The 14021-nt window shown below is 44.9% G+C and overlaps 1 protein-coding gene across 1 annotated transcript in view; it reads right to left on the bottom strand.

The window, feature by feature from the left end:
- LOC126235427 (hematopoietically-expressed homeobox protein hhex) overlaps window positions 1-14021 on the bottom strand; it is a 419468-nt gene that overhangs the window by 397846 nt on the left and 7601 nt on the right. The gene's annotated exons all lie outside the window — the stretch shown is intronic.

Raw genomic sequence — 14021 nt, 5'->3', positions numbered from 1 at the left:
GTGGAATGTTTAAGCTGCGAAACCTTTCCCAAATATCATACTGTAGACGTGATAAATGTTGATCTAACGAAAGATGGCAGATTAGACAAACAAACATTCGTTTACTACTTGGTTTCAGTGAATGAACCTTACCATTATGGGCAGTTCCGAGTACAATCGTCGAACTTCAGCATACGCGGCTTGCTTTTCGTCTGCTGTGAGTTTCTTCAAATGACGCCGTGATGGCCATAGAACCGTGGCAACGTAATGGATACCCTCAATTTTGCACTTCTCTGTGATTAAGTATGCTGCTCTCCTTTTTATTTTCGCCATGAGCTGAAAAGGAAACCCAATATACACTCCTGGAAATTGAAATAAGAACACCGTGAATTCATTTCATTGTCCCAGGAAGGGGAAACTTTATTGACACATTCCTGGGGTCAGATACATCACATGATCACACTGACAGAACCACAGGCACATAGACACAGGCAACAGAGCATGCACAATGTCGGCACTAGTACAGTGTATATCCACCTTTCGCAGCAATGCAGGCTGCTATTCTCCCATGGAGACGATCGTAGAGATGCTGGATGTAGTCCCGTGGAACGGCTTGCCATGCCATTTCCACCTGGCGCCTCAGTTGGACCAGCGTTCGTGCTGGACGTGCAGACCGCGTGAGACGACGCTTCATCCAGTCCCAAACATGCTCAATGGGGGACAGATCCGGAGATCTTGCTGGCCAGGGTAGTTGACTTACACCTTCTAGAGCACGTTGGGTGGCACGGGATACATGCGGACGTGCATTGTCCTGTTGGAACAGCAAGTTCCCTTGCCGGTCTAGGAATGGTAGAACGATGGGTTCGATGACGGTTTGGATGTACCGTGCACTATTCAGTGTCCCCTCGACGATCACCAGTGGTGTACGGCCAGTGTAGGAGATCGCTCCCCACACCATGATGCCGGGTGTTGGCCCTGTGTGCCTCGGTCGTATGCAGTCCTGATTGTGGCGCTCACCTGCACGGCGCCAAACACGCATACGACCATCATTGGCACCAAGGCAGAAGCGACTCTCATCGCTGAAGACGACACGTCTCCATTCGTCCCTCCATTCACGCCTGTCGCGACACCACTGGAGGCGGGCTGCACGATGTTGGGGCGTGAGCGGAAGACGGCCTAACGGTGTGCGGGACCGTAGCCCAGCTTCATGGAGACGGTTGCGAATGGTCGTCGCCGATACCCCAGGAGCAACAGTGTCCCTAATTTGCTGGGAAGTGGCGGTGCGGTCCCCTACGGCACTGCGTAGGATCCTACGGTCTTGGCGTGCATCCGTGCGTCGCTGCGGTCCGGTCCCAGGTCGACGGGCACGTGCACCTTCCGCCGACCACTGGCGACAACATCGATGTACTGTGGAGACCTCACGCCCCACGTGTTGAGCAATTCGGCGGTACGTCCACCCGGCCTCCCGCATGCCCACTATACGCCCTCGCTCAAAGTCCGTCAACTGCACATACGGTTCACGTCCACGCTGTTGCGGCATGCTACCAGTGTTAAAGACTGCGATGGAGCTCCGTATGCCACGGAAAACTGGCTGACACTGACAGCGGCGGTGCACAAATGCTGCGCAGCTAGCGCCATTCGACGGCCAACACCGCGGTTCCTGGTGTGTCCGCTGTGCCGTGCGTGTGATCATTGCTTGTACAGCCCTCTCGCAGTGTCCGGAGCAAGTATGGTGGGTCTGACACACCGGTGTCAATGTGTTCTTTTTTCCATTTCCAGGAGTGTACATAACTGCACTCTGATAATTCAACAGTTGTATAAATGATCGTAACCTATAGAAAGTGTTCTTACCTCATTGTCAATGTCTATTAGTTCACAATGATGTAACAGACTCTTGTACCACGGCAGCACACGTTCCAGCGTTGTTAGCTTTGCAGTTTCCAAATCCAAACTCGCTTCTTTAAAGGGGGTTAGAAAAGCGACAACGTCTCGTACGCACCCTTCTTGGAAGGTTTCTAAGTGTGTCGATTGCCCCCAGGATTCTAGTAGATCTCGAATATCGTCGATTTGGCTTATGACGGAATTGAGCATTAACAGTATACTGTTCAACCGAGTTACAGCTTCTTGCTTCACACATTGCCGCAGACGGCCCGAATGACCCGATCTCTTCAAATAGCCTACTATAGCTCTTGCTGATAGTAGACACGACAGGATTTCAGGGGCTTCGTCTTCTGAAAACATCTCTTGAAATGTGTGACGAAGCGCAGTCACCAAGCAGTGATCAAAACAAGGCAAACGGTCGTAAGATTCAAGTGCCTTCTTCATATGAGCTCCTTGGTCGGTGACAAAGTAACATTTCGTAAGATCATTCTTGTAAGCGGCCGGTGGACTTCTGCTCCGCATTTACTTTTGCAGTGCCGAAGCATACCTGTTGTGCTTGACTGGTACGAAACCAGCAGAAGCCTGCGTGACAGGATCCGCTACAAGTGCAAACGATTTCCAAGCTTCACTTTTCGCCTCCTCTTCCGACATGTCTTTCTTCTTCAGGACTAAAGAGCCGCTCCTAATTCTCTCCATAATACCTCTCTTCGTTTCATGAATGGAACGTTTACGACCTATACTTGGTTTATCCGTAACGCTGTCTGCGCTGCTCAAAGCCAGGTCGTCAACTAAGTTTACACACGGTTTCTAATGCGATTCGGTACTGTAGAGCGCGCGGCGGTTGTACTGTCACCGGCAGAGATTGTGAGTACGCTCGAGCGCCCGGCAGTGCTCGACAGTCCAACCGATAACCGAGAGGTGGAGGACAACCGGCCATTTGGTGCATTAGATGGCCACAGCCGAATCGCAGCGTGGGCCTTTCCCAGCTGTCGAGCAGCGGCACGAAATGGGAAATGCTCGAGCGGTTGTTTTCATCGAAATGCAGAGCTCTAGTCTCAATACGTTGCGAGTGTTAGTCATGGTCAGAACAGTGTTCTGTATAGTTGTGAGTGCGCTGTGTCGACACTAAGTGACTTTGAACGTGTACAAACTGCTGCTGCCGTGAATTTGAACGTGGGCAAACTGCTGCTGCTGGTGTGGTGGGAGCTCCCGTAACCAAAGAAGCCGAAGTGTTTGGTGTTACGTGAGGCACCGTATCGAAGACTAATGGCACATACAGGGAATGCGGAAAAACATCATCCGCTAACTCAGAACGCGTACGAAAGTGTGTTGAGCGACCGTGACCAACGGTCACTGAAGAGAATTGACACGAAAGGTAAGAGGATGACAGCTGCAAGTCATTGCATAACTGAATATCGCACTTCTATGTCAGTGGAAGTTCCAAAAAAACCAAAGAAACAGCGTGGAGTTTTCTTGTTTGGAAAAGCATATAAAAGTGTCATTAATGAATATCTTCATAGTCAGCTTCAAGCATTCACCGCGGGACACAAAGATATTGAGCATTTTTCGTCGGAATTTAAAGGTATTGTCCACCATGTGCTAGAGAAGTATGTGCCTAGCAACGGTATAGGGGAGGGAAAGGATCCACCCTGGTACAATAAACATATTAGAAAGTTGCTGAGAAAGCAGAGAATTTTGCACAGTCGTTTTAAACGTAGCCACTGCCAAGCTGACAAACAGAAATTATGCAAAATGAAAGCAACTGTCAGAAGGACAATGAGAGAGTCTTTTAACGAATTTGAAAGCAATATTTTATCTGCAGATTCTAAACGTAACCCTAAAAAAATTTGGTCGTACGTAAAATCTATGAACGCTACAAATAATTCAACACCTTCTCTTGCTGTCAGTACGGGTAATGTAACTGATGACCGAAATTCTAAACCTAGCTTTCAAAACCTAGTTTACGATGGAGGACTGGAGCACCATTGCCCCTTTCAATTATCGAACAAACGAAAGGATGGCTGACAGTGTTTAGTGTATCTGGAATTTAAAACGGTTAAGATCCTTAGACGCCAGAAAGGCATCTGGCCCAGACGGTATCCCCGTAAGATTTTATGTTGAATATGCTACAAATATAGCACCATTCTTATCCGTCATCTATCAGAGATCATTGAAACTGCGGAAAGTTCCACGGGACTGGAAGAAGGCCCAGGTCATAGCAACCTATAAAAAGGGTAGAAAATCGGATGCACATAATTACCGGCCAATTTCACTGACATCGATTTGTTGTAGAATCATGGAACATATTTTGTGTTCAGACATAATGACCTTTCTAGACTCTGAGAAGCTCATCTGCAGAAACCAGCACGGTTTTAGAAAACAGCGGTCATGCGAGACGTAGCTGGCCCTGTTTGTGCATGATATACAACAGGCTCTAGATACCGGCTCCCACGTTGATGTCATATTTCTCCACTTTCGAAAGGCGTTCGACCCAGTTCCGCACTGTCGCTTGCTACAAAAAGTGCGCGCGTACGGTCTATGCAATGACATATGCGGTTGGATAGAAAGTTTTCTAATAGACAGGGAGCCGTATGTCGTCCTGAACGGAATAACTTCAACAGAAACAAGAGTAACTTCAGGTGCTCCCCAGGGCAGCGTAATAGGTCCTCTGCTTTTTACGATTTACATAAACGGTTGCTGGTATTGACAGCGGCCTTAGACTGTTTGCCGATGATACTGCAGTCTGCAGGAAAGTAGTATCACACGAAAGTTGTGAACAAATCAATGAGGATTTGCAGAAAAATGCGTGGTGTAATGACTGGCAGTTATCTCTCAATATTAGTAAGTGTAACCTACTGCATATAACAAGGCGAAAATCCCCATTAATGTACGAGGACAAAATAAATTCCCAGTCTTTGGAAGCGGTAACACCCGTCAAGTATCCGGGTGTGACTATTCGAAATGATCTCAAATGGAATGATCAGATTACACAAGTAACGGGTAAGGCGAACTCTAGATTGCGGTTTATTGGTAGAATCCTGAAGCGATGCAGTCCTTCAACAAAGGAAATAGCTCACAATACGTTGGTTCGTCCAGTCATAGAGTATTGTTCGTCTGTATGGGACCCTTACCAGTTGGGTCTCATTCAAGAGATTGAGAAGGTCCAAAGAAGGGTGGCAAGATTCGTGACTGGTACATTTAGCTATCGCGAGAGCGTTAAAAATCTCATAGAAAGTTTGAGGTGGGACACACTTGCAGATAGACGACGCGCTAAACAGAAGGGGCTGCTCACTAAATTCCGAAATCCAATCTTCACCGAGGATGTAGAGCATATATTATTACCACCAACTTTCAAATCGTGTAATGATCATCATTCATAAGGGAAGTTAGAGCTCGTATTGAGGCGTTCAGACAGTCGTTTTTCCCTCGCGCGATCCGCGAGTGGAACAGAGGGGGGGAATATGACTTTGGCGCGAATTGTGCCCTCCGGCACACACCGCTTGGTGGCTAGCGAAGTGTATATGTATATGTATATGTAGATGTAGAACTGCAGGGCAAACTGGAATACCAAAACAACTCATCAGTGATGCAAATAAGCATTTCTTCTGATCCACGTCCATCCCATGGTACAATATTTGTTCCCCAATGGTGATAGCGGGTTCAGAGACGACGGGTTCCCCGTCCACACAGCTCGCATCGTCCAGGACTGTTTTTGTAAGCATGAGGATAAACTGCCGCGTCTCCCCTGGCCAACAGTCACTAGATCCCAATATTATTGAGCCTTTGTGGTGCACATTGGAGAGAAGGGTGCGTGATCGCAATCCACCTCCATCATCGTTGCCTTAACTTGCCGGTATTTTGCGGGAAGAATGGTGTAAGATTCCCTTGAAACACTTACAGGGCCTGTATTAATGCATCCCGAGACGACTGGAAACTGTTTTGAACAGCAATGTGTTCTTTTTGGTGTTTTCATATTTTTGTCCACCCCCTGCATATGGTAACTGTGCCGAAAATACGACATCGTTAACTTGCTGTCGCAGTATTGTTGTTATTATCCATCTGACAGCTTCTATTTTCCCTGCCTATTGGCCCCAGAAAATTAATTGCTATTCACTGTATACATTACGGCCATTTCACTCTCTCGCGTTAGCCTTCTGAACGGCACTGCGTACACGGCATGTCGCCGCGGCGGTTTCGCGTTTATCCTGCTGCTATTGTGGACGGCACGACACGCTATCTCCCTGCATTCTCTTCCTCTCCAGTCTCCTAGCATACTCCCAGCGAAATAGAACGTGAAATTTTATCGTCACTTAAAAAGGAGCAAAAAGAGAATACAGTGGATTCGTTCAGTTAATTTAAAAAGAAACGGATGCGGGAATTTCACACCGAATTTCAATAGCTCCGCAGCGTTCCCGCTAAGTTCTTCAGGACGTTCCAATGAGTATATCGTCAGAGCAAGAATACGTTCTTCAAGAAATCTGTTCAGTATATTCAAATGATGGCTGTCGCCGTCAGGTGAGTCAAATAATAATACTATTTCAGCATACTGAAACGTGCCCTTAGAAAAATTCTGAATGACTGAGCTTGTAAACTTCTACGTTATTTGATACAGAGACAGCTGAGTAAAACTCAACGTACTCAAACAGTTTTCTCTTTAGTTATTCTGATCATCACAAAATTGACACACAACATTTTAGCGCTTATACCTTTCATGAATCACTTACCTCACAAAAATCTTCGTTACTCGAACTACTGCAATACAGCGAGCGCTAATACTGCCAGCTAAATAAAAGATTCTAACTACTGAAGGCACCAACTACTGACAGGCATAGTTAGCAATTGAAAGATTTTGATAGAGAACAAACAATGTATTTACCTTAATAGTGTTCAAAAGTCATAATATATATATAATTTAGTGACATCCAAGTAAATAAATTTCCTATTTCTGACGGACACACGTCCAGATCGTCCGCTCAAAACTCTGGCATCTCTCTCCGCACATCCACCACTGCTGGCGGCTCACCTCCATTTGCACAACGCTACGCGCTGTTCACATCCAACTGCGCAACACTCCAATAGCCAATATTCCAACAATGCCAACCAGCCACAGACTGCACACAGCACAGTCAGCGATTTTCATACAGAGCGCTACGTGCGTTGCCAACATAATATGGCAAGGTCTTAATAACTTGTACTCTGCACATCATAATTCACTGGGTAACTAACTTCTCTAGGTAGTGATGGATAAAAAAAAAATATGTTATTCAAAAGCATTTTTTTCATTCATTTTTATTTAATATTGAGCAACAAATCAAGAATTCACACATCTCTGAATTTAGACCCCGATTTTTCTGCAGGCAATGTAAAATTCTGTGTTGTTTGTCATTACTTGCATTACAAAGGCAGCTTTGAAACAACAGATACGTTATCGATAGTTGGACATCAAGGAGAGCAGGCAGCTGGACAGGTAAATTTGTGGCGGAATTTCAGCACATAATATGAAGAACATAATGATGGACTACATTTTGACTTCAACTAGTCCTGTAAACTGGCACTTTCCAAAATGCGAGAGGCGCTCGATAAGTAATTCACGAATTTTTTGGAAAGAAGGTTGATTTTATTAAACATTCTAATATACCATTTTATTCCCTACTCTTTTGGTTACAAAACCCTATTTTACAACATAATCTCCGTTCAATGTGATGGGCTTACAGCACCTTACTGGGAGGGCCTGTATGGTCTAATGGTAGAGGTAAAGGTGAATAAATGGGCCCCCACTTTGTTTTTTTTATATAACACATTTTATTTATAGTATAATCACCTGAAATTAACATAAAACATTTCTCTAGTATGTCCTGCAAATAGTTACGACATGTTTTGGTTCAACTTTTTAATATTTAAAACAAAATTTTACTTTTTCCTGATAGTCTGCATTTTGTTGCGTCAAGAATTTGTGCTGGTAATATGGGCCCCAAGGTAGTTTGAAATAAAAAGGAACCAAAATTTGAAAAAATAACTATATTTAATTTTTGTGTATTATGAAAGAAAGATTCACTCTGAACATTGTTAGTCTACTGGTGGGATGATATTCACAGCCTATGCCTAGTCTATTCACAATAGTCACACACATAAGCATCTTTTTACACGTTACAAGTGACCCCATTTCAGCTGCAGATAATGCACCAACTTGCCTTTTTCCCCTCAGGCCGATGACACGAGAAATTTTTCTTTGAACGACACTAAGACCTGAATCGTCTGCCAGCCGGGGTGGTCGAGCGGTTCTAGGCGCTACAGTCTGGAACCGCGCGCCCGCTACGGTCGAAGGTTCGAATCCTGCCTCGGGCATGGATGTTTGTGATGTCGTTAGGTTAATTAGGTTTAAGTAGTTCTCAGTTCTAGAGGACTGATGACCTCAGTAGTTAAGTCCCATAGTGCTCAGAGCCATTTTTTGACTCGTCTACATTAAAAACTCTGGCCGCAGGATATTTGTAGTTACTGAACGCAGCTTCAAGTAAACTGAAGAAATTGTCGACAGCTTGTGTATTAAACACATTAGCACATGAAATCGAAGTTGCGGATGGCTTCAAAATAGACAGAATATTTTTGTACCGTGACATAAAATGGTCAAACCAAGTTCGACCAGAAACTTCGCCCTTTACAAATGAATGAGGGATTTTATTTCTTGTACAAAGCGGGTAGGCCATACGCCTGACGTCATTTCTGGTAAGGCTGTAGAAAAAAATGGTTCAAATGGCTCTGAGCACTATGGGACTCAACTGCTGAGGTCATTAGTCCCCTAGAACTTAGAACTAGTTAAACCGAACTAACCTAAGGACATCACAAACATCCATGCCCGAGGCAGGATTCGAACCTGCGACTGCAGCGCCTTTAACCGCACGGCCACTTCGGCCGGCTAAGGCTGTAGAATTTGGATTCCATAATGAGAAGATATTTAACCAGTTCGTCCACAAGTCCCTGTGGTAAAACCGGTGGACGGCCCAGTTTAATATTAACTATTTCTTCGACCGGTTTATCGATTCGTGAAAGCCTTTAGAGTGTAGAACGAGGGACAGAGTACACTTTAACCGCTTTTTTCAACCCCATTTTTTTCTCTTTAATAGCTACAATAGCATTTGACATATTTGCATTGTCCCACGATTGCCGTTTCGATTTTTTTGGTGGTATAAGATGTCTCCGAGGCATCTGAAACATAAAGAGTAGCAATATTTGTAAATGGATTGATTTTACGGGTCCCATAATACCAACAGCAAAAGGGGCCCATATATCCACCCTCGACATCTTGGGAAAAACGATTTTGCCTACGGTTAGTTTGGTTCGCAACCGACGTTAATTAATGTAAAACGGCATCCCAACAACAAGCCAAATACGTACCTTACCTTAGTTTTAGTAATAACATGTTAGAAATTTGAGTTTTATTCAAATAAACACTAAACTTTCAAACTTTTGATGACAGCGAAAAAATTCACAGCACAACTACTCACAAACCATGACAGCTATTACGTCAGCACAGGCTACAGTGAAGTTAGGGAACTAGCTCTAGTAGCTCATGTGCTCTCCGCTAGAATTCGTTTCCTGTACTTCCAAATATGTAGGGGCCCATAATACCAGCAGGGGCCCATTTTTCCACCTTTGCCTCTACCAATCGACTGGTCGACATCGAAGTCAACGTCTTGCTACATCAGTAACCGACCCATCATCCACTTTACCGGCTGAGGGCGAGGCTTTGAATTTCGTCTTCGCAGGAGTGGTGGTGTGGCGCCACTCCTTGGATTGCCGCTTTTGTTATCGGTCCGTAGTGACGAACCCACGTTTCGTCTCCTGTGACGATGCTCGACAAGGAATGGTCACGATTAGCACCCTAACACGTAAGCTTTTCCATACTGATGGTCCTTCGTTGCTCGTTATGGTCTTCCGTTAGGCAGCGAGGAATCCAGCGGCCACACACCTTTGAGTACCCCAACTGGTGAACAAATGTGTCAGCGCTACCAACAGAGACGTCTAGTTGAGCAGCGAGGCGTTTGATCGTGGTCCGTCGATCACCTCGAATGAGAGTGTCTGCACGTTCCAACATTGCAGGAGTCACAACTGTGTGCGGCCAGCCGGGAAGAGGGAGATGCGGCATGTTTGCGTGATCTTGTTGCTATGATAACACCGTGCTTTTAATGACTGCCAGGTCTCGACAGACATTCTGCAAGCACCGATGAATATCTGCGATGCTCTGGTTTTCATCGAAAAGAAACTCAGTGACAGCGCTCTGTTTGGAATGCATCTCCGTTACAGACGCCATTTTGAAGGCTACATATAGCGCCGTCAACTATGAGAGCTTCATGGAATTATAGGGAGATGAAGTGGGAATATTCCACGACATCGCACAACAAATTTGGGTTTTTTCATTCGAAATTGGCCGAGAAAAAGATGATGCATTACTTATTGAACGCCCGTCGTTTAATTTTTGGAAAGATTGCTCTTACTCTACTCGGTGCAAACACATTTTTAAAAGTAAAGTGAATATCTTTAGTGACTGAACAATTTACTCCTTGTTTTCTTTTTTTTCCCCTTTTTGTTCATATTTCGAAATGATGTACTCAGTTCTCCGACCTATCTTGCTCCACGTATTTTTTGTATGGATCCTGTTATAATTTTCGTGAATTTTGTTCCACAGAAGTGTGCTTTCTTCCCCACGTATAGGCCTGCAAGAAGGGGTTACGATAGCAAAGAGAAAGGCAAATAACTTTAGAACTAATTGACTTGCGTACGCGATGCTGTTGCCTTGAATAATGCCGTGTCGTGCTGCACTTGAAGGAAGTGAATGTTTACTAAGCTCCCACTATCCTACACGTCACCGTGCTAATTGTACGGCAGCCCATCCATTGCGGTGGGAGCGCCTCGCTGCTCCACGATAGAGGTGTGCTGTGGTCGCAACCGGGCGGTGCCGCGTACATCTGAAAGATCTCCATACCATGGCCATTTATGTGGTGCTATGTAAGCGGCTGCTGGATGGGTATTAAATGTGTCGCCATAAACCAGCCAGCATCCAGCATGTGTTGCAGGACGACACAATAGGCACAGGGGCGTTTAAGCAGCCGTTCTTCCCCAATGCCAACGTGAATGAAGAAACCCTCCAATGTGATACTGTCCCAAATACCCTCTAGCATTCCCTTTACCATCGTTTCGCAGAGTAAGGGTGTAGATGGAAATGTATACTCACAATATTCAGTCTAAACTACCATTCACGCATTATGCTGTAGTGTGACGCAGAATATCGCGAGACCAGGGGCGATTTATGGCCACACAAGAGGTAGCTTTGAGATGCAAAACTGAGCGGGGCATCAGAGGTGCCCAAGTTCAGAATTTGTGTACTGGACGTAGCGCAATTACTGGCGAAAACTGACACGGCTGAAACTATACAATAGTAAAAGCAAAAACTTTCCAATCTGCGAAAAACTGGGAGTGTGCGGATATGACCCGCCACTGACTTCTGTATCAAATATGGTCCTAGTTGAAATTTGAATCCAATTAGATGTACATTGAATGAAATACTTTTCATTTCAAATACATGTGAACTGCCTGAGACAACAGAGAGGGTGGACAAAAACGTGGAAACACTAACAACACATTACCATCCCTGATATACTGTGGGAAAACAGTTGGCATTCAAAACAGCTTACAGTCGTCTCGGGATGCATGCGAACAGGTCCTGCATGGTTTTCAAGGGAGTCTTATACCATTCTTCCTGTAAAATAGTGCAAAGTTCATGTAACGATTATGAAGGTAGGTAGGAACAACGCACCCTTCTCTCCAAAGAACACCACAAAGGACCAATAATATTGAGATTTGTTGACTGTGTTGACTAGGGCAGCTGTGATAGTCGTGCCTCGCGCTCACAAAACCAGTCCTGGACGATGCGAGGCGTGTGTGTGCAGGAGCCCTCTGATCTTGGAACACTGCATCACTATTGGGGAACAAACATTCTACCATGGGACGGATCTGATCAGCCAAAATGGTCAGATAATCCTTGGCAGTAATGTTCCTTTGCAGAGTAACCGTGGTGCCAATGAAACACCACGATATAGCTGCCAAATTATCACCGGACCCTCGCCATGTTTCACTCTTGGTACGTAAACTCGGCCAGAAGATGGAAAAAGTGTAAAACAAGACTCATCTGATAAATTACTTGCTACCATTGCTGCATAGACTACTTTTCATGACTTCGGCACCACATTTTCCTGTTACAGGCGTTTGTGTCACTGAGGAGTGCTCTTGAAATTCCAGCTATCCCTGCAAACGGATACAGGGATTTATGAACCCAAGGTTGTCGTAGCGAGATTGAATACTGTAATCCCTAAATCCTCCAAAAATAAACGAAAAATATACCTACTCCGAAAAGCAGATAGTAATACACTCGCCGCCTTCCTGAGAGACAATCTCCACTCCTTCCAAATTAACATTGTAAGTGTAGACCAGATGTGCCTCGAATTCAAAGAAATAGTATCGGCAGTTGTTGAGAGATTTATATCTAGTAAATTAACAAACGACGGAGCTGATTTTCCTTGGTACACAAAACAGGTCAGAACACTGCTGCAGAAACAACGAAAAAAAACATGCCAAATTTAAATGGACGCAAAATCTCCAAGATTGGCGATCTTTTACAGAAGCTCGAAATTTAGCGCGGACGTCAATGCGAGATGCTTATAATAGTTTCCACAACGAAACCTGGAAGAAAATCCAGAGAGATTCCGGTTGCATGTGAATTATGCTGTCGGCAAGACACAATCAATTCGTTCTCTGCGCATTAGCAATGGAGATACTATCGACGACAGTGCTGCCAAAGCAGAATTATTAAACACAGCCTTCTGAAATTCCTTCACCATAGAAGATGAAGTAAATGTTCCGGAACTCGAATCAAGAACGGCTGCCGATGTGAGTAACGTAGATATCCTCGGAGTAGTGAAGCAACTTATATCACTTAACAAAAGCAAGTCTTCTGGTCCAGGCTGTATACCAATTAGTTTCCTTTCAGAGTATGATGATACAATAGCTCCATACTTAACAATCATATACAACCGTTCGCTCTACTGTCAGTACCCAAAGACACGAAAGTTGCACAGTTTGCACCAATATTCAAGAAAGGTAGTGGGAGTAATCCACCAACTTACAAGCCCATATCATTAACGTCGATATACAGCAGGAGTTTGGAACATAATTTGTGTTCGAACGTTATGAATTACTTCGAAAAGTACGGTCTATTGACAGTCACTGAGATAATTACGCTGTTTTGTTACTGTTGAACGAAGGGGCTGGAGGGGCAAGAGACTAGGTGGTATGGGGTAGAGACCTATGGGGGCAGGGAGTCTGGGTGCTCATACCTGAAGCTTGAGAACTGTGAAGCCTCGCGCAACTGCCTACATTTAATGTTTCGCGAAATTTCGATTAAATTACGTGAAAATTAGGTTCCACCCCTCAGCATGTGCAGATATCTTAGAGTCTAGAGGGTAGGGAGCCTGGGGCTGAGGCGTTAAAACCTAAGGTCTTAAGGGCAGTGATCAGAGGGCTGTAAAACTTCTCGCAGTTGCCTACATTAAACGTCGTTGCTAAATTTCTATCAAGTTACATTAAAACTGAAATAACTGCACTTTCTGGAGTCGAACCCAGACCCTTTAGGCTCAAGAAATTAAGCGTTGTTGCGAAATATCTGATGATGTCATATGACGTTGGGCACTTACGCTGTTAAACAGACTGTATGCGACTTGTTTTGAGAGCGGAGTAGGTCAGAGTAATTAGTATTTGACGTCGGGAAGTGGCGGAATTAACTGCACCTTCTGGAGTCGAACCCAGACCCTTTAGGCTCAAGAAATTAAGCGTTGTTGCGAAATATCTGATGTCATATGACGTTGGGCACTTACGCTGTTAAACAGACTGTATGCGACTTGTTTTGAGAGCGGACTAGGTCAGAGTGGCGGAATTCCCCGTCACCCCCTACTGACAGCCCTCGCTTAAAGTTTTTCCTCCCTCCGCCTCGTAAAACACTTGCGCAGGAGGAGTGTGCGGACCGGCTGCTGCGGCGATGGCTGCTTCCCTTCCATGGCCTCTTCAGCGTGTCTCCACAACCTTTTTCTTATTTCCAACTAGCATGTAAATCT

This window comes from Schistocerca nitens, chromosome 2 (assembly GCF_023898315.1).
Source record: "Schistocerca nitens isolate TAMUIC-IGC-003100 chromosome 2, iqSchNite1.1, whole genome shotgun sequence".
NCBI classification, from domain to species: domain Eukaryota; kingdom Metazoa; phylum Arthropoda; class Insecta; order Orthoptera; family Acrididae; genus Schistocerca; species Schistocerca nitens.
Note: the sequence above shows the minus strand (reverse complement) of the source record. Positions and strands in the feature narration are given on the sequence as shown.